The sequence below is a fragment of the Hippoglossus stenolepis genome, chromosome 17 (genome assembly GCF_022539355.2).
Source record: "Hippoglossus stenolepis isolate QCI-W04-F060 chromosome 17, HSTE1.2, whole genome shotgun sequence".
Taxonomy (NCBI): domain Eukaryota; kingdom Metazoa; phylum Chordata; class Actinopteri; order Pleuronectiformes; family Pleuronectidae; genus Hippoglossus; species Hippoglossus stenolepis.
This window is the reverse complement of record NC_061499.1, coordinates 21,692,084-21,712,022: the sequence shown is the minus strand read 5'-3', so window position 1 is coordinate 21,712,022 and position 19,939 is coordinate 21,692,084. Positions and strand designations below refer to the sequence as shown.

At 40.2% G+C, this 19,939-nt stretch overlaps 1 protein-coding gene across 2 annotated transcripts in view; it reads right to left on the bottom strand.

Annotated features, from left to right (window-relative positions):
- Positions 1-6,907, bottom strand: part of epb41a (erythrocyte membrane protein band 4.1a) — a 55,604-nt gene extending 48,697 nt beyond the window's left edge. The window contains exon 1 of one of the 2 annotated variants that reach the window (XM_035183429.2): positions 6,735-6,907. The gene's annotated coding sequence lies outside the window, so the exon portion shown is untranslated. The remainder of the gene's footprint in view (positions 1-6,734) is intronic. The other variant, XM_035183428.2, reaches the window with a different exon arrangement.
- Between the last annotated feature and the right edge of the window lie 13,032 nt (positions 6,908-19,939).

The following is a 19,939-nucleotide window of genomic DNA, read 5'->3' as shown; positions in this document are numbered from 1 at the left end:
ATAATATCACCAGATCTCCATGAATTTTGTTCTGTGGTTTTTCAGTTGTTACTGAGATATCATTACTCATCTGAAGTAGCATCACATCAGCACTTAGTGATCAGTGCAGGATCAGACACAATCAAACTTTGTTGATGGGCTCCAAGGCCACTGGCCTGATAATCTTTTTAGACTGAAGTGGTCTGAATACTGGTCTGAATACTTTCTAAACAACACTTAAAGGTATGCTGGCAGACTGAGGGTGGACAGCTTGCCACCACATGAAGTTCCAAAAGCTGTTGGCAGCCTGCAGTACAACATGGATGCTGGCGCAGCCACATTATTGCTGACAGGGCAGAGAAAAGTCAAAGTGTGTGCTCCACAGCTCCAGGTGTACTGATGGATTTGTAATGAGAATAACACGCACAAAAACGACTTCAAATTCTAGTGGCTGATTGTTCAGACACCGTATGGTCCAGGGCAGCAGTTTGTAGCAGGTGCCACAGAGAACACCCGAGTGTGCAGCTTTTGAGTCCAAATATGAACATCAGCTTTTACCTGGAAGTGTGGTCAGCAAAACAAGCTGTTTGTTGATTTGTTCAGCATGGTGATTTTATATATGCAACAGGAAAGAAATATCTAGTCTGTAAGTAATCTAGCCTGACCAAAAATGTTAGTGCTACTTTAACCCATCATGGGTCAGTGGGTTTATTTTACAAAAACCCATTGGTGCTACATTGACCTATGCTTCCTAACTGAGTATCTAGTAACTCAGAAACAAGATTAGAGCTGTACAACTTTGTAGTCTCCTAAATTATATAATTGCAATGATGCAGCAGATGTCTGATAAAATAACAATATGACATTATTCCTGATGATTATGACTGACAGAGGTTTAGGGAGCAACACTGTTAGTATTTGTATAGTCACTGAGGATGTGTGGTAGGATTAGTGACAGCTGCAGTGTATTATTTCTAATGTTACCATGATGTAAGTAAATACTTTTCGTAGTTCTATAATATTTCTTTGCCATCAGTATGTATATCTTGTATTTATATCTTAATAAAACTTTCCATTGCTTTAAAGGCACCCTATAGTAACAATGATTGTGTTGTAACATCTCAATAGTAATACTAGTAGTCATATTTCCCTCAATGTACAACATATTATATTTCTGCCTTTTCTACTTCACCGCCATCAAACAACAAGAAGAGATTTTTTTTTTTTACACCCAAACATGATTCATAGAACACACAGCATGTAATTTGATGAAGGTTGAGGTCAAATCTATCCAGCGAAAAAACATTCACCCAAATAATAAGTAATGGACCTCTATGGACCACCATCGCATCATTCCCTGGTAATCTTAAAACATACACAGACTGTATTTCATAGCCTGAAGTGGTTGCGTAGTTCTGCTGCTCCACAGTACAGGACTAAGGGTCAAAAAGGTTTCACACAGAGCTACTGTAAGGTCAGAGGTCACAGATCTTACCCAGATGCTGCAACATCTGGCATTAAACACACCGACCATACAGGGCACATACCTGTACTTGTATTCTTTCTTAATCCATTGCTTTGTAGAAGCTCAAGTAATGGAAACGATCTTGCATTCTACACTGAGCAATAATACAGTCAAACACGGATCAAAGTAAAGTAACGATTAAATTGTTTGATGTAGGCCAGGCAGTTTTAAGATTTCAAATAGATTCTTAAATTTAGACCCAGAGTGAAGCCTGGTTCACAGGTTAAAACTGAAATGCATTTGTGAAAAGGAATAACATACTTAAGCATATCTGTAGTGTTTCAGACTGTGTGGTCGCCTGAGTGCTGAAAGTGAGCTTAAGGACTGAAATCGGCTTTAAATTTAATCGGGCCGTGTGTGGGATTAAAGGCTGCTGTGTGCTGATGTGGAGGCCAGAGGAAGCCGGATGCCTATCAGTCACTGCTGGACACCCCTCCCTCCTTGTCCCAACACACACACACACACACAGCTGCTAGCATGAGCTCTGACAACAACACAGAAACTGGGAGTCAGGTTGACCCAGATGAAATCTGAGGCAGTGAATATTTAACGAGAGACACAAGTAAAATAAAACAATACACAAAAAAATGAGGCATAACAGAAACGGTGTGGGGAGAGGGCAGTTAAGTGTCACACGACCACGCGCATGGGATAAAGATTTTGGACAAGAGGCATCAGTGACGGTGAAGGAAGCAAGGAACACTTTCAAAACACTACAAAGTACAAAACACAGACAAATATCAAGAGTTTTTTGTTTCTTTATCTAAATCCTCATCATGATAATATACAGCGTTGATGTTTGATTGCAGCTATGTGACAGTATTATATGGAAAATACAAAAATTTGGTCTTATTGTCAGTTTAATTTATTATTCATTAATTCATTATGCTGGTGTAGCGCCCTCCCTGAATGAAATGCTGCCAACATTTTCAGCCACGCTCAGAAACAATGTGTGCAGCTGCTTTGGACGAATGCCGCAAATTCAACAATCTTATCTGGGAAAAATCCAGGAAAAACTAAATCTTCATGCTCAAGTTCTGTATAAAAGGTGTAAAGTGTAAAGTCAACATTTTACTATCCACTTCTAAAACTGTTCACTCATTTGAAAAAATAAACGAAGATCATCTCATGTTGCAACGAATTTGGACAAATTGTACAATTATGCAACTTTTAGTTTCATTTTGTACAAAATAAAAACTGGAGACTCTTTGACCACGTCTGTTCACAAGATAAAATTATGTTGCTGTCTGAGTATATACAGATGTGTGTGTGTGTGTGAGTGTGTGTGTGTGTGTGTGTGTGCACTGTGCACATTTCTTATGAAGTAACATTTTTAAAATGGCAAATCACAATGTGTTGGTCATGAAACATCAAGAAGTGTAAAAAATATTTTGGTTCATTATGAGGCTGAAGCAGGCCAGATGAGTAAGCGGTCCCTCAGTGTGGCCCTGGACCAATTTGTTTAAACAATGTTAAAAGATGCGTCCCAGAACACCTAGAAATGGGGTCTGAGGGATTGCATCTCAAATATGTCATGAATTCTGTTTACAGATGAGGACGACTTTGGTTTGAGCTCCAGAAGAAGCTCGCAAAAGAAGTTTGTAAGTGGAATTTCAGTCACATTTATTGTGTCAAACAACTATCACCAAGGTCAAGAATGAACCTTCACACTGAACTCATCAGTTAGGGTGTGATGTTTGAGATATATGTGTCTAATTCACGATTATGTCAATGTTTGTTAATATGGAAGAAAGGAGGAGATGTACAGTGTGGCGGCATGGTTTTCTTTGTTCACCAGCAGACTCGAGAGATGAAGAACAAACATGATGAGCATGTGAGTGTGAAACAAATCAGGATGGGAGGGATAAATATAGACACAGATAGAGAGGCAGATGAGTCAAGAGAGACATGAAGAAGAAGTGCCACACCAAGTAGCCGACATCTACTCATCCACTCTCTACTCTCTGCACATGAACGGTGTTTGATTGGTTTAAAGCCTCTGCAGGCGCATGAGGAACATTTCAGCTACAACTAGCCAAGAGGTCTTTTAAAATGAGAACAAGGAGACGAAAACTACAAAAAACAAACGATTCCTTACATTTACGTGTGTCTGGTAAAAACAAAATGCTATAGCGGATTTTGCTATGGAGGGAATTGCTCTGAATATTAATTGACGTTTACAATATAGCCAATAGTGCTGAATTGACAGAGTTGACAGTAAATAGCATAACATGAAAAGTCATGACAACAGCCTGCTCTCTGTTGGCGAGGACTTGGCGCCACTATCAATACCTCAGCCCACTACAGTGAAAGAGGCTTATATTTTTTATACATGTTCACAATAAATCTTTACTCATGTATATGAAATTCATTCATAATTACGAAGATATGAAGGTTTGTGCCTTACACCCGCAGCTGCATGCAGCTCTATACATATGCACCATAGCACTGTGCCTCACTCATGAGTAAGTGATGTGTACAGGATAAAGCCCTGTCAGCCTCTGCTGCCTTACATCAGCTCATTTTCACGCTCACCTCAGGGGACATGCCGCACATTTCACACAACATCACCATAAGGAAAAAGACCCCTAACTGATGATCGGTGTTGTCTTCTAATTCAAACTGACACAGTTACATCCAGCTGCTGACTGGTGATACAGCTGAATATACTAGTTCATATAAGTCTACAATGTATCCCCACCGGACAATACAACTTAAAGGAAGAGTACTGTCCTTAAATGACCACACAGAAGATAGTGTTTCATATTGTAAAAAAAAACATTAAGGGGTTAATAATGACAAGGATGTAAGTGAAATACCTAAAACATGAAAAAACAGAGACGTGCAGATCGGGTTCTCCACAAGAATGTATGAAAATGATTATGACCGGTAAAAGTGATCTACCTTCACCAGCAGCATTATATGAATGTTATAACATTACAACATGTTGATATATGATTATATAGACCTACTATCGACATACTAATTCCACAAATGTCTGTCTATGTGAAATGAATATCACACGGACCATTAAAATGATTTGCTTCACACTTGGCATGTGTTTTCTCAATGGTCCAGGGAAGTGCAGTGCAACATTTGGTGCAATTTGGATTCAATATTATTATATTTTAATAAACAAAAAAATGTAAACTACCTTATATGTAAATGGTAAATGGTTTTGTATTTATATAGCGCTTTTCTAGTCTTGATGACCACTCAAAGCTCTTTACAGTACAGTTTTACATTCACCTATTCACACAGACATTCATACAGTGCATCTATTAGCAGCACTTTGTTGTTCTATGAGGGGCAATTCGGGGTTCAGCATCTTGCCCAAGGACACTTCGGCATGCAGATGGGGAAGACTGGGGATCGAACTGCCGACCTTCAGGTTTACCGCTCTACCCCCTCAGCCACAGCCGAGGGGGTAGTCAGTGGGTAGTCAGTGGGTAGTCAGTGGGTGTGGCATAGCGTGCCAATAGTCTGTGGGCCGAGTTGAAAATGTCTTCTTCCATGTCCTTGGATAAATTACAGCAGCAGTCCGTAACTGGGACAAACTGCAGGTCAAAATCCCTGCCAAATCATTTAAGTATTTTTGTATTATTTTTATTTCACCATATTCGACTGAAAATAATGAAGCAAATTGAGTGGAATTCAAACTGCAAATTCTTCAGTGCAGATAAACCAGGTAGGATGAATGCAAAGTTGTCTAACCTCACTCTGCATCAAACTGTGTAAAATGTCATCACACAACGTCTAGCACACAAACACTAAAAAGTGACAGTATATTGTAGAACTGTTTAAGGAGGACTCACTAATCACAAGGAACAATTCCGCTCCAGAACATCAACACGAGCCAAGCAAACAGCCCATACCAAACAGACAGGTGTAAATGGCCACTGCACTAGTACAGCACAATGAGACTTTCCACGGATTCAATCCAACTCTTCAACTAGAGTCTACTATAACTGACAATTCATAATGTAGAGTTTTACATTTTAAATTTTGAGCTTACAGGTAAGTACCCAGAAGTTGTTAGAGAGACTAATTTGGTAAAGCGGCATGGCAGTAATGAAATATCTAGCATCTGCAACAAGTCATACTTAGAAGCTGTGTTTACATAAAACAATCATCCATCTGCAGCTCCCTGTACATCGGGTCGACCAGTTCCACCTTCTCTTGATTACAACTGTTCCAAATTGAACTTCCGGATTTTCCACTAAAGAAAAATGACATATCACAGCTGAATTGGTTCCCAGCTAACTACAAATCTGATTCTTATCCTTTCACTATTGGTTTATGATTGGTGTAGCTACTCATTATATCACTGATCCCATGTTCTGCCCTCAGGTCACTCAGGTCACTCTCATCTTAAAGAGGGGACCAGACTTTCTCTGGTGCTGCCCCCAAGCTGGTGTTCAGACTGAGCTTGTCTCGTGATTTTCTTCATATCCAACATTATTTTATCTTAATGTCTTTTACTGCATCTGTTATCTGTTTAGTTTCTCCTAATCCTTTCACCTCTTTAGCTCTTTCTATTTTATCATCACACTACCAATTCTCTATGCTTTTCCTTCCTGTTTTTATATTATGTAAATCAATATGATTTGACCGAAGATAATGCGGAATAAATTACGAGACGCAAAATAACACAGAAATATTTGAATCGAACGGTGCAGACGATTCTCTCTTCAACAGAACAATTAAACGCACTGTTGGAACACCACCGACAGTCTCCATGGTGACTCTGTAGTCTGCTGGAGGAGAACACAGATGCCACAGACTAACGCCTGCTCCCACTGTGGCTGATGACATGGACCCTGATTCCCGGGATGATCAGTATAAACAGAAATCATAAATACAGATTATAAATAGAAATACCTGCGAGTGACCGTTTCACTGTGGCGATTCTGTGGCAGAGATTATGAAAGAAAGTGTCGCTGTTTACAAAGACCTGGTCAGCCCATCTGCTCTCGTTCACATCACCACAGCAGCTTTGTGAACATCCTCACACATCAGAGCAGTGTGGACATTTTAAACCGCATTTCCCTGCAACATTTGCTCCATAATACGAAATGTAAAAATGTGCGTTTGACAGCGGGGACAATAAAAGGGGCGGTAGGTGTACCTGTCTGCAAATGGCGCTGAATGTGAAAAATGTCAACACAGTGTGTGCGTGCGTGTGTGTGTGTGTGTGTGTGGGCAGCTCACATGTGATGTGGACACTCACCCCGCTCCTCTCAGATCATCCAGATGAAAAAAGGATCGTGTGTGAAGGCAGATGCTCAGCGGTCACTGTCCCCCACCAGTATCCGTTAATATAGTAATTGATGAGCGTTATCAGGCGGCGTTTGACAATGTGTTTGGGTACCAGGAGCAAACGGAGCGCGCGCGCCGCCTGTGCCCTCAGTGTTGTCTGACAGGCAGCCAGAGGAGGCGCCACGAGAAGGAGGCTTCAGATACACTTCGAATTTGACTGGAACGAATGCATCGACTGCCACTGTCTGTTCTCAACCTGCCTGTTTGAAACGGACTGTTTACTTGTCCTCTGGTAATGCTCCGGAGCTACTTTGGAATTATTCACTGTCGTCAGTGAGCCCTTGTCCTCCTCAAGCAGTTCTACAATATACTGTCTCTTTGTTATTGTTTGCGTGCTGAGCTTTTTATAAACAGTCTATGATGCAGAGTGATGTCTGAAAACTTGTATTTATCCGACCTGATTTATCTACAATGAAGAATTTATAGTCAATATAGTTTTTCTTAAAATAAAACTGAATTTGCTTTACTTCTGTTCATATATGTGCTTTATACATCATTTTGAATGAATTACTTAAATGCAAATATTTTTCATACATTGTATGTGTGCTATTTTAGAGCTCTCAACACAAACTTCAGATGCAACTTTTCAAAATAAAAGCTCTGTAATCCCACTCAGTATATAGCAAGTTTTTTTCATTTACATTGAAGGCATATTGCCTAACAAGAAATGATTCAATGAATGTTGTTGCCAGGACAGCAACCCTCAGGGGCACATGTCTGTGTCCGATATGGTACAATAAAAGATTCAATATTCAAAATAAAAATGATCTGGCAGTGATTTTGACCAACGGTTTGACCCTGTTACCAACTGCTGCTGTAGTTTATCCGAGGATTGGTAGCAAGGTACACCACCCCCACTGACCGCTACAGAGCACTGGCTGCCTGTTTATAACATTTTTATTCATAATGAATGTATCGCAGTGGCTATATCACAGTTATGCTATAACATTGATTTAATAAGATTGCAAATTATATGCTATAAGTCTAGTAAGAAGTGTACATGTAAGCATGTCATGTTCAGAGATGAGCAGTGTCATCGGTCTCATTTAACCATATCACTGTTTTCTACCACTGTCTGCATTTTACAGCACTGAACTCTTAGCTATGACTTCATGTTTGTAGTAAGGGCTTTATCCACAGCCGCCTGTAACCATACCATCCTTCCCTATGTAACAGTGGATTGACTGTCATCATTAAATAAAAACATTTCCCATTATGTATACATTGAAAAACATTTCCCTGTCCCCCACTTTGTGTCTATCTCTGACTCAATTTTTTTTTATATACTTGCTTCAAAAATCATAATATTTAATTATAATGAGTTATATATTTTGTTGGCTAATGGGGCAAAAGTACAAAGGGAACCAAATAGCCAGGCTAAAATGATACAGAGAAACAACATCTTTCCTGTAAGACTGCACACAGGGCTTAGACACCCTCGCCCACACCCTTTGGCTCCCCCTTCTTTGTACAGCAGGGTGGAGCTTTGAATGTAATAAGGCAAGTGTATTTGCGGAATTACCAATAGGAGCAGTGGAGGGAGCAGCCTGCTCCAATCACTGCTGGGGAAGCAGCTGTTAATGGCAAAGCTCCACAATCAGTAACCAAGGATCCCTGTGCCATAGAAATCAATGCCTCCATTTCTACTCATGGATTGCAAACAGTGTGTCAGTAAAAGAGGAGAGCATGTAGTTAAATTCAGTTGAATGAATTCATAAATATATCAAACCAGCCCGGCATCTCTCTTTTTGTTGTAGATTGTGGATACAATCCCATTTCTTTTTGTTCTAATTGAGTGTAGTAGTCCTACTTTCACATGAGAGCATGCGAATCAACGTTCTGTGATCAGATCAGGCATTACGCAGAACCTCTAAATAATGAATAACAAGAACACAATCTTTAAATGGGACACAGAAACAACAATAAGCAACAGAGAGGTTGTTGCTTACAGATACAAAACAGCAGACAACATATCAAGAGAAGTAGACTACTGACTTCCTCAAACTAATTGTAATGCCTTTCACTTTTTTTCAGATGTGAGATGAGAGGAGGGACGTCCCTCTCATGTCTATGTATTAAGTATAGGGTTGGGTATCATTTGGATTTTTGACGCTACACAGAAGAAGAACAGCTTTATATTGCTATGGCAAATTTGAAAATAATCCAACCCTAACTATAACTGTTAACAGTTTGACATGTTCTTAACTTCAATCTACAAATATAAATAAGTGCTACACTCTTTTACATAACAAATTTACATAATAAATTAAACCTAACTTAAATAAAATAATCAACACAGTAATAGTTTCAGTGCTTAAAACAGCAAAATACTCCAGCTCCAAACTAGACGGTATTGTCATAATATCAGTTGTAATGTGGACAGCAAAATATGGATCACGTCTGTCTTCTCACATAACGTCTTTCCAGCAAATCATGCATGCTGTGATGATGAACGTGAATATGGCCCCCCATGTCTATTTACATTTCTCTTCTCACTTAACATCTTTTCAGCCTTTCATGCTTGTGATGATGAACGTGACCTCCACGTCCTGAATCACATCTCGCAAGCTTAACATAAGTCCTTCCCGTCTCAAGTTTCAAAATAAGAGCCTTGTGCATTGAAAATGATTGTTTCTGTACACTAAATCGCTTCAGAATCTTGACACAGCTTCAAAACGTTGGTATTGTGTGTCCCATCACTACTCAAATGTATTCTGAGAGTCGGCAGGTGCTTCACTAACTTTGTTGTGTTCCTCCCTTTACACAGAACTGTTTTCAAGCATTTGCTACTGTTAATGATGAATAATTAAGGCTCTATCTAAATAGAGCACAACCTTAATTAATGTGCTTAGTAACACCGGTGTTTACTACCTACTATTTCATATTAAAATGGCTGCGGGGAAAAGGGTCTAATCTCCCGTTACGTAAGTGTGGGAATTCATTTACATGGTGTGCTTGGTGTTCAAGTGGTAAAGTCTCGGTAACATCTCTGCTAGGCAACAGGTGATGGCTGCATGTGCTGCCACACAGTGACTTTAAATGTCAGTAACCCTTCCGCACTTTTTTAAAATTTACATTACATTCACATATACAACAGCAAAACAGATAAATAACATAGGTCATAAGCTGTCAGCTACTGCTTTATAGCTGCTCGTCAGTCACTCACCAATCACAGCCCATTCTCTCAACAAAACAACCCTTTAAATACTACCTCCCCCTCACTGATCCCTGCTCAGCTACACTGCCACTAACGCCCTGCTGCCGGCAACTTGCCTCCACCCCCCCAAGCCTCCGCCATTTAGCACTGAGATGTTTGTGGTAAATGGTATTCATCTTGAAAAAATGTATCTTGCCTGCTACACCCAGTGGGGGGGGGGGTTTTGCACATGCACATGCTGCTTGGCTAATCCAAGCATAACGGTATTCCCATTTGTGCAATAAATGGTGAAATCATGACAAAGTGTTCCAGACTTTTTTTTTCTACTTTTTTCACTCTGTTTTTTTTTTTTATGAGCAATGTAGTGCAGAGGAAGAAGCACAAGAGTAAATCGAGCAGAGACTAAAGACCCACACATTGGACCAGAAGAACAGGTGTTCAATGTTTCTGATTGAACCAGAGGCCCTGAGGGTGAAGAGGTTTGAGAGCCAACGCTCCGAGGCCACACGAGGAGGAGGAGGCCACACGACACGTTGTTTCAAGGCACTACAGCATCAGTTTCAGCTTCTGCAGTGAGAAGTGCAGGCTTGCACTTAAACTGTCCCAGAGCCCAGTTGACCGGTGCCACAGGCCCTGGAGTATCCAGATGCAGATAACCACCATCCACAGGCCCAAGCTGCCTCCCCTTCGGAAATAATACATCCATCCACAGGTCCAACAGGTCAGTCTCGATTGAGCCATAACTAGAGAAATTGACAAAGATTATTAAGAGAGTTGCAGTGGCATGTCGGTGGCCAAAATCTGACAGGGACTTTCAATTTATCCCACCGTTGACTGGTAAAGCCAGAGGTGCCTATGTGCATATGGATGATTCACTCGATTATGACAAGTTAAAAAATAGGATAATAACCCTTACAGGGAGAGGTTCCGCTCCATAAACATTGCACCTGGAGAGAGCCCAAAGGAGCTGTATGTCCGGCTAAATTAGCTTTATGGGAAGTGGATCCAGCCTATAGATAAAACCGTTGCAGAAATTGGTGAAATCATTATTATAGAACAACACTTTAGAATGTTCTGCCCTGAGCTTGAGGTTTTGATTAAGGAGCATGGTCCTAAATCAGTTGCTGAAGCTGCCACCCTGGTTGACGTGTGTTTGTTGCCACCCGCAAAAAGAGCCAGCCATGGAGCAATGCCGCCTGGAAGACTGCTTAGGACACATCGACGAGCTTATTCAACTTCAAAACCTCCTAGTAGAGCACCAATTTGTTATCTGTGCGGACAAGAAGGTCACACCAAACCACGTTCCCCCCAAAAATCCAGCTTATCTCACTCAAATGTGTTTTGTTCCACGTCAGAAGATTGACTTTAAACCTATGGGTAATCAGTCAATTAAAATGACCACAGCGCAGATTAATGGGAAAATCCTTAAAGCACTGATCGATGCTGGCAGTACTCAGACCCTTGTGCACAGGCAATATGGATCAGCTAATGTCATCCGCACTCTCGAGACAATTCCCATCTGTAAAGTTATAGTGTGGCTATTAAAAGAGCTAAAGCAAAACATGCAGATGACAATTCCCCAATCCTCAGTACCCTGCCTATGGTGTTGAGACTCAATCCAGGAAGTATCGGAAGCCATGTAGCCAAAGAAGGCAAGATAAATCCAAACACACTGTTCTAAAACCACCAGTTGAAGATGCTCCAGACAAGCCCTTGGGTTTCCAATTTCCTACAAATATAATTCAAATGCAGCAAAGTAATCCAACCTTGTTCACCTTCTTGCTGAGCTAGACAAAGGGAAAGAAAGGGGATCTGTACCGTCAGCATGGCCAGGTTAAGCAGCTTGAGGTTCCTCAGGCGGCCTGAGATGTAATATTCAGCTTGGGCAACAATGGGCTGCCAACTCTTGAAAGCAAGCTGCTGACAAAGTGGCAGGGGCCTTTTGAGGTGCAGAGGAAACTTGGACCCACCGTAAGTGTGTGCCGTGTGCTTCATGTTAACCTTCTCAAAGAGTGGGTTCCAAGAGTTGAGAAGGGAGCATAAGTGTTGCTGATTCGAGGTGTGGATGAGGAAGAGGAAGTTGATGACCATTACTTACCTTCGCCAACATCCGCTGACCTTGATTTGAGCCATCTCTCTAAAAAAAAGCAGTCTCAGGTGAAACCTTTACTTAATTCAGAAAATACCCAGGTTGCACAAAACTGGTGGAGCATTATATTGTGTTGACAGATGATGCAACTGTGAGATGTATGAGTTACAGGATACTGGAGCGATTCCTGGTGTCACTGAAGAAGGTAGTGAACCTCATGCTGTCTCTTGGAATCATTCAACCTTCAACAAGTGAGTGATGTAATCCAGTTGTTTGGTTCCAAAAAAGGATGGAAAAATTATATTTTGCATCTTAACTTAATTTCAAAGTTTGGTTCATATCCAACTCCACGAATTGATAATCTCATTGAATTCCCTGAGTAAGAACCCAGTTCTCCATAGTCAAGAGTTCTATTAAATATATGTGTTGCAAACCGACGCAAAGAGAGGAACGTTTCTCTATCATCACGCTCACAGTACTGTTGTGAAGTAGTGCTGGTGGTAAAATGTGTGCAAAGCAAATTGCAACTTGTTAATTCAATTTATTTAGAATTAAAAATCTAGTAATCTTAGTAATCTCAGGCTTTCATCAGCCCCTAGCAGATATTGGTCAGACTTTCAGAGAAAGTGAATAATTTTATCATGAACTAAACTTTTATTATGCAGTACAGAAGAATGTTTTTTGGTGGTTTTATTCCTTTAAAAGTGAGGAAAACAATATTTTACATATGAACAACATTGATATGGCACTTTTTTGTCATGGTACAAGGCAAATAAAAAAATGTTGTTTGCAGAAACACATATTATCACATATCAAAACATAAATTCAAATTTCCAACATTAATTCATTTTGTGGCATTTGTGGCATAATTGAAAAATTGTTTAAAAATTTTTCTCATCTGAGATTTGATAAAACAATAAAGCCTGGAAATAAAAATATCAGCGGAATAAAATGATCGTCCAGTTGCTAGCAGATGTCTAGTAAAACGTCTTTCTTTCCATCTTTGAAAAAAATGGAAAACATTATCTCCAGCATTCACAATCAGACCCAATGAAGAATGAAGCAGCACACCAGTGCACAATAAAAAAAAGATTGTGCTGGTCTCCATTTATACAGCATCATGGTTATAATCAGCATATCTAAGCCACTTTGAGAGCTTTTGTTTGGGATGGGGTGTGTTCAGCTCAATGCTCCCTGCATCAGCAATCTGTACAGTCAGAGCTTCTCACACAGTCATACACACACTCCTTCCCCCATCACTTCACAAAAGGCCACCCTTTGCCCTGACAGCCCCTTCCCCCCTTCACTTGCAGCCGCCCCCTTCCCCCAGTGTGAGGAGCAGGTGCTAAGCCAGACTGTCTGTTGAGGTGAAGAGACAGCATGGAGCACGGAGGCTCCCCAGAGAGGAGCAGAGAGAGAACACCAGAATACAACACCACTGCCACCACCCCCACATGTCCCCTGTCCCCCCTGAAGATTACCACCAGCTTGTAGACAAAACACTTCAAATACAAATGAGGTTTGGTGCAGACCGAGACAAGCGTAAGATTGCTGCTGGACTGAAACAAGATATTAAATGAACCTTTCTTACATTGAAGCCTCAACCACCATGCAGAATAACCCTGTCAGCTCCAGGTAACTCTCTCTGGTTTTGGCAGTTCTGAATCTATAGCAATTGAGCATCATGTCTCAGCCTCCGAAAAATTGGGCTTCAAAAAATAAAGGGACCAAAAGGTCTCTTGACATCTTCATCAGTGTTGTTATCTTTTAGTTAGTTACTAATTGTTACTAGGGGGCTGGCTGGAGAAACTCCTTCACATACAGCCGCTCAGGAGAATGTCAGGGGATTATCCAGAGTTTAGGGCATGTCAGAAAGCAGCTACCGAGGCAGCCAACATCGGGGCATTAATGCAAGAGATAAAGGCTTTTAGAGATAGATGGGAGTCTCTCTGGTCTGAGGAAACACTGCCTGCAATGCAAACACTTCAATTCAGCAAGGAACAACCACCAGAGGAGAAGGAAGAGATCCCACGATGGGACCTCACACCAGGAGATACAGGCAGTATGAACAACAACATGCTGACCAAACACACACCTGCCCTACCAGCTTCTGCTCCAATGCTCTGAGGCTCAGAGTCTGAGCCAATGTTAACACCTGGAATTGACCAGTGTTATCAACACTTTTATCAAACTCCTCCAAACAGCAGATCCAGCCACTGATTGCAGCTCCTCTGCTTTGCTTCAGGTGGGATTCACCCGAAGAGGAATGTAAATCAAATTTCCCCTATATGAACAAAGAAGTGTTCAATACTCTTCCGCTCTTCCCCCTCCTCTCTTGACATCTGCTTTGTGGCCTCCAGCTGAGCATTTACTCTTTAGATGCCTCCCTCCACTTCCACTCAATTACCTCTGTGCCAGCACAACAATGGCCACCAACACAGTCTTAAATTACGTGCTTTATCTTATGGTTTATCATTCACCTAAAAGCCTTAAGGGTCAGCATCAAGACAGAATCAAGAACATGTTCTCTATGCTGTCTGTTACCATCTCTGTTGTTGCATCAGACTGAATTTGGGCTAAAAATAGAACAGGTCCATCTGCTGCTGTCTATCCTGCAAAACATCAGCAAAGAGCCCCTTGATGTTAAAACTCCATTCTTTGGATAAAAGCTTACATATTTTGCCTCTTTTATCTTTTTTCTACAAAAGCCTATTAGAGCCAATGTGGAAACGCCAGGGGAGGGGAGTTCTTTTCAGAGAAGAAAACTCATATTCTCTGAGATTATTAAGTCATAAACCTTTGAGAAAAAAATGTGAGGTTAAAAAGTCAAACAAGTTTGTGCTTAATTATTGTGCAAGTTCAAGAATCCAGAGAAGTGGTTTATTAAAAGATGAAATGAGCAATGTCCAAAACAACAAACACAAGTTGACTATTCTGCCCAAAACATCTCACACTGTACCTTTAAGTTTATTTAGAGACATTCATTTTTTTTTATTTAAGTCAAACTACTTAAATACTGTACCATGGCCCTGTTCTTTAATAAATGATAATAAGAGAAATATACAAATAAGGACCCCTTATCAAACATACACATTAATGTTATAATTCCTATTGTTTTCAATCTTTGAAATACATGAATACTGTACTGTGTACCTGAATATAAGAAGCATTTTTTACATTGTCTGGAGAGGTGTATGCTCAAATAATACATTGGCAATAGTGCAAACAAAAAAACAAGTGCAAGGTAATATTGCATGTTGCTGTTTAAAAACAAGCTAAATGTGTACAACACCGATAGAGAAGCACCCTCTACAGTACAATGTGCATCATGACTGTGCCTGATGTCTGGATGTGAGTAAATACTCTGCTCTCCTCTCTCCACTGGATCAGGATGCAGACATTTGATAATGATAATCCATCAGAGTCAGAGACCGCCTGTTTGTTCATTTCTCCTGCCCTGCTCTCTGCTGCACTCTGGTGGACACTGACAGAGGCTGCACTCTGTGGAAGAGTAATGACAAAATTCAGTCCCCACACTAAATATAGACACTGGAGGAGAGAAACTGTGAATAAGATGAAAACTCTCACAACTGCAAAGCTATGTTATATCATGTAACATATACAATTATTACAAATGATTGTAACTGGTTGAGATGGAACTAGTTTTATCTTCAGTTTCAGTTGGGTTGTTTATTGAAGAATAATTCATTACACGTGATTCACTGATTATATGTTTTTATGTAAATGATTCATCTGTAAAGTTGTTCAATAATGCAGTGGAGTAAAAACAAGAACATTCACATCTGAAATATAAAGAAACAAAGGAATGGCAAATAGTAAATGTTCTTTATTTATGTAGAACGTTTCTTATCTTGATGACCACTCAATGTGCTGAACAGTACAGTTTTTGCCCTTCACCCATTAAGACAAAGCCTATATCCATACAGTGCATCTATGTGCAGCACTTTCTCTACGAGAACAGCATGGCAGTCAAGGACAAGTTGGGGTATATCTTGCCCTAGGACACTTCAGTATGTGGAATGGGGAAGACTGGAATTGAACCACTGGCCTTCTGGTTAAAGGAGAACCTGTCTATTCCCTCAATAAGTCACACTTGGATAAAATGAAATATATGTACATTTTTGGAGTGCTTGCCCTGTGATTTGTAGTTGTAGATTGTGTGCTGCATGTTGTGCCCTGAGCTTTGAATATACACTCTGTGTTGAAGAGGGAAGTTAGATTTTATAGTCAATGTTTTTCATAAAACTATACTCAGTTCACATGTGTGACTTTTATGTAATTTTGAATGATTTACTGAACTTGTGTAATTGTCTCATACGTAGCTTTTTGGCATTCAAGAGGTCTGTTAAGCAAGTGACTCAAGTTCACAAATTTTCAAAATAAAGGCTACTGTGATTTAACTCAGTATAAAGCATTGCAGCAACAAAACAAACATTGTGCATTCACTTTAAAGACAATTTGCTAAAGAGAAACTAATTCCATAAATGCTGATGCGATGGTTTGACCCAGTTACTGACCACTGCTGCCGTTTATCAGAGGACGCCCCCACTGACTGCTACAGAGTGCTGGCCGCCTTTTAATTCAGTTTTTATTCAAAATACTACATGTCCAAATCGAACCAAACTCATACCAAGTGTGAAGCAGATGAAATGAACAGTTCTGGAAATATGCACTCCACATACAGACAGATGTTTATGGAACTAGTAGGTAGATTATACATGTTTACACTTTAACGATATATATGGAGTGCTTGTGCTTGAGTAACTGTTTTTAATCACTACCCATTTCTGTTTGGTCTACTTTCAGAGGAACACCAAACAAACAAACAGGTCGAAAGTATAACCTGCTTGGTGGAGGTAATTATTGAAAGGGTGAGAAAAGCATGGCCCCATGCCTGGGCCCACACATCACTACACCCGTCCCTGAGGGCACTTAAGGTATAACTTTATAAAAAGTGTCTAGTACAACATGGCGTCTTTGGTAATGTGGTTATGATGTAACAGAGCACATGTCTGAGAAGGGCTTTCAAACCTTCAACACTCAGATAGTAACTGCTTCTCTCTGAGTGAAATATGTTCTGTGTGAACCTCAGTCGTACAGAGACACTGCTCTCCAACGCAAACCAATAAATCACCACAAACATGAAGAACATTATCACATGTTGGGTAGTCACTACAGTGCACTACACTGCATATATACAAACATGTTGCCTTTCTGTGTACTACAGTGTCATACAGCTGCTGCCTTTGGAATCACACAATACTCTTTGTAATGTCTCCTCTTAAATTATCTCCACCTGGATCAACTTTGTTTTTAGGCAAATGAACTTAGAAGGAAGAGTATGCTGTGTTTGTGAGAGGTGTATAGACTATACACAAGTGCGAAAGCAAAATTTAGCACTCCCACACCTCTAGAACGTTTCCATTCGCACTTGAATAACAGCATCACATCTGCTTCCCAGAGTACACCTCAGCAGTAAACACACAGGAGGTCATCTGTGGTCACCTCCACTCTGTGGCAGCTGAGTCAGAATCAGCTCTTATAGGATTAAAGTGGAGTAGGTCACATGAACACACTTGTTACTCAATCGTCTGAGGCAAAGCACAGTAATATAAAGTGAATTTTACCCAGTTTCCTCTGTCTCTACCTAGAAGGTCATGTATTCTCACTCACCATTATGTCACAGGTCAACGTGAAGAGGACATCAGCAGCCGCAGGCCCAGGAGCGTGACAGTTCAAGCAGGAACAAACAAAACAGGAGGTTAGCAAAGTATCTGAAATGACATGCTGATAAGATTCATATTTACAATTTTTGTGGTTGGGTTTACAACAACTTACTAAGACAGACCTGGTTTTCTGACCTCTAGTGCAGGAGTGGGGAACTTTCTTTCCTATCAAGCCTGTAATGACTGGAACTGCTTCTTTGGTGAAACGTCTTATGTCAGACGATAGCGATGATGACAATGATTCTGATGATGATGATGATGATGATGGTGATGATGATGATGATGATGATGATGATGATGATGATGATGATGATGATGGTGGTGATGATGATGGTGATGATGGGGGTGGTTTTAGACTTAACAACTTGCTCAAACAAATCTGCACCTTTGGTAGCTTCAAACATAGCTTGTGATGACAGAAATGATTCCCTCACTACTCACTACATTATCTGCCTGTGTAACACTGTGAACGTTTCAGAATGTGGTCTTGTGAAAGTTGTAACTCATCCAGTTTAGCTGCACGTTTCCAGCTGAAATGATGCCACTTAAATGATAATTGTAGCATACAGGTTATTGTTATATACAAAATATAAAATACTTTGTTGCAGCTGGTTGTTGTTTCTATTTGTTTTTAATTTCTATGTAAATGATGTGTACGCGGTGTCTGTTGACAGTATAAGCATTACCTTTTGCAAATTGCTGTAAAGTATTCCCTCCTCCTTCAAGGCATCATCAGCAATTAGTCAATATCAAACTTTCCTCAAATAATTGTCAACTGAAGTCATGCAACCTCTTGTATACAGTGAACTTACAGCCAGACAATGGGTTCAGAGTAAACCATCCAAGAGTATCCAAGTATTTGGTCTGTTCTGCAGCACACAAGTTGCTCACTTGTATGTCTACACTAGTAAAAGACAAGTATAAGTGTAACAGGCAGATCTGTTTTTCAAGTTTACTTCACTTGAAGTATTGAATGAATTTACTGTTACACAATAACAGCCCATACATTGTCTTCTATTGACAAACCATATCTTTATCTAGCATTGGGGCTAATTTAGCAACAATAAACTGCAAGATTTTGCTTTATAGCAGCTCTCAGCTCTGTATTGTACAGAATGATAAGGCTGTTGATTATCTACTCGCTCTGTCTCACTGACTGTTTGACAAATAAACATAAATTCTAGCTGGTCTTAAAGCTACAGTATGCACCACTCAGCAAAAATGAACTGTCAAGCTGCAGATCCACAGTCAGTGACTCCCTTCTGCTCTGCAGCAGTCAACTGAGCTGTGATGCATTCAGTGTGTTGCCGTCAGTGGAGTCGCAGTGCATCCTGATGGACAAACAATGCACTGTGTATAACATGACCCCTTCTTAGGTCTCCATCATCAGAATTAATATAATTTATTGTTATGTATTAGCCAATGTAAATGCTAATATTATTTTGACTGGTAAAATTTAAACACAACATGTAAATAACTAAAACAGAAAATACAGAAAAATACTTTTTCTGTTTCATTGCTGTCTGTTAAACTACTGTGCTAACCCACACAATATTGTATCTGTATTTCCTGAATACTGCATATCAGTGGTAGAAAATGTACATCCGTCTCCCTGTGAACCTCTCTACTTTCTCTTTTTCATCTGGTTCTCTTTCTTGTACATACACAGCAGAGTGCATATGTGTGAACAAAATCAGAAACAAAAGCATCATTAAATACAACTGTCCCAGAAGCAAATATCAGCGTTTATATACAAGTGTGTTTCAGTCAGAGACACAAGCTGGTCAAGGTTTGATTCTTAACCAAATGCATAAATAAAGAGTGGAGAGAGGCTGACATACAGTAGCTCTAGAAAATATTCTGTCCGGACTTTGGTTGAGATACTCAAGGAGGGAAAGCGACTTGTCAGACTTGTCAGCATTGTCTTGGTTTTATGCTTCAGGTCATTGTCATGCTGACTGGTAACTGTCGCCTCAGTCTCAAGTCGTGTTGCTCTGGAGCAGGTTTTCCTCGAGCACCCCCTCTCTGTATCTATCTGCATTCATCCTTCACTTAGATCTGACCAGTTCCCAGATGCCATGATGCAGCCACCACTGTACTTCACTGTGCTGATGGTATTAGCT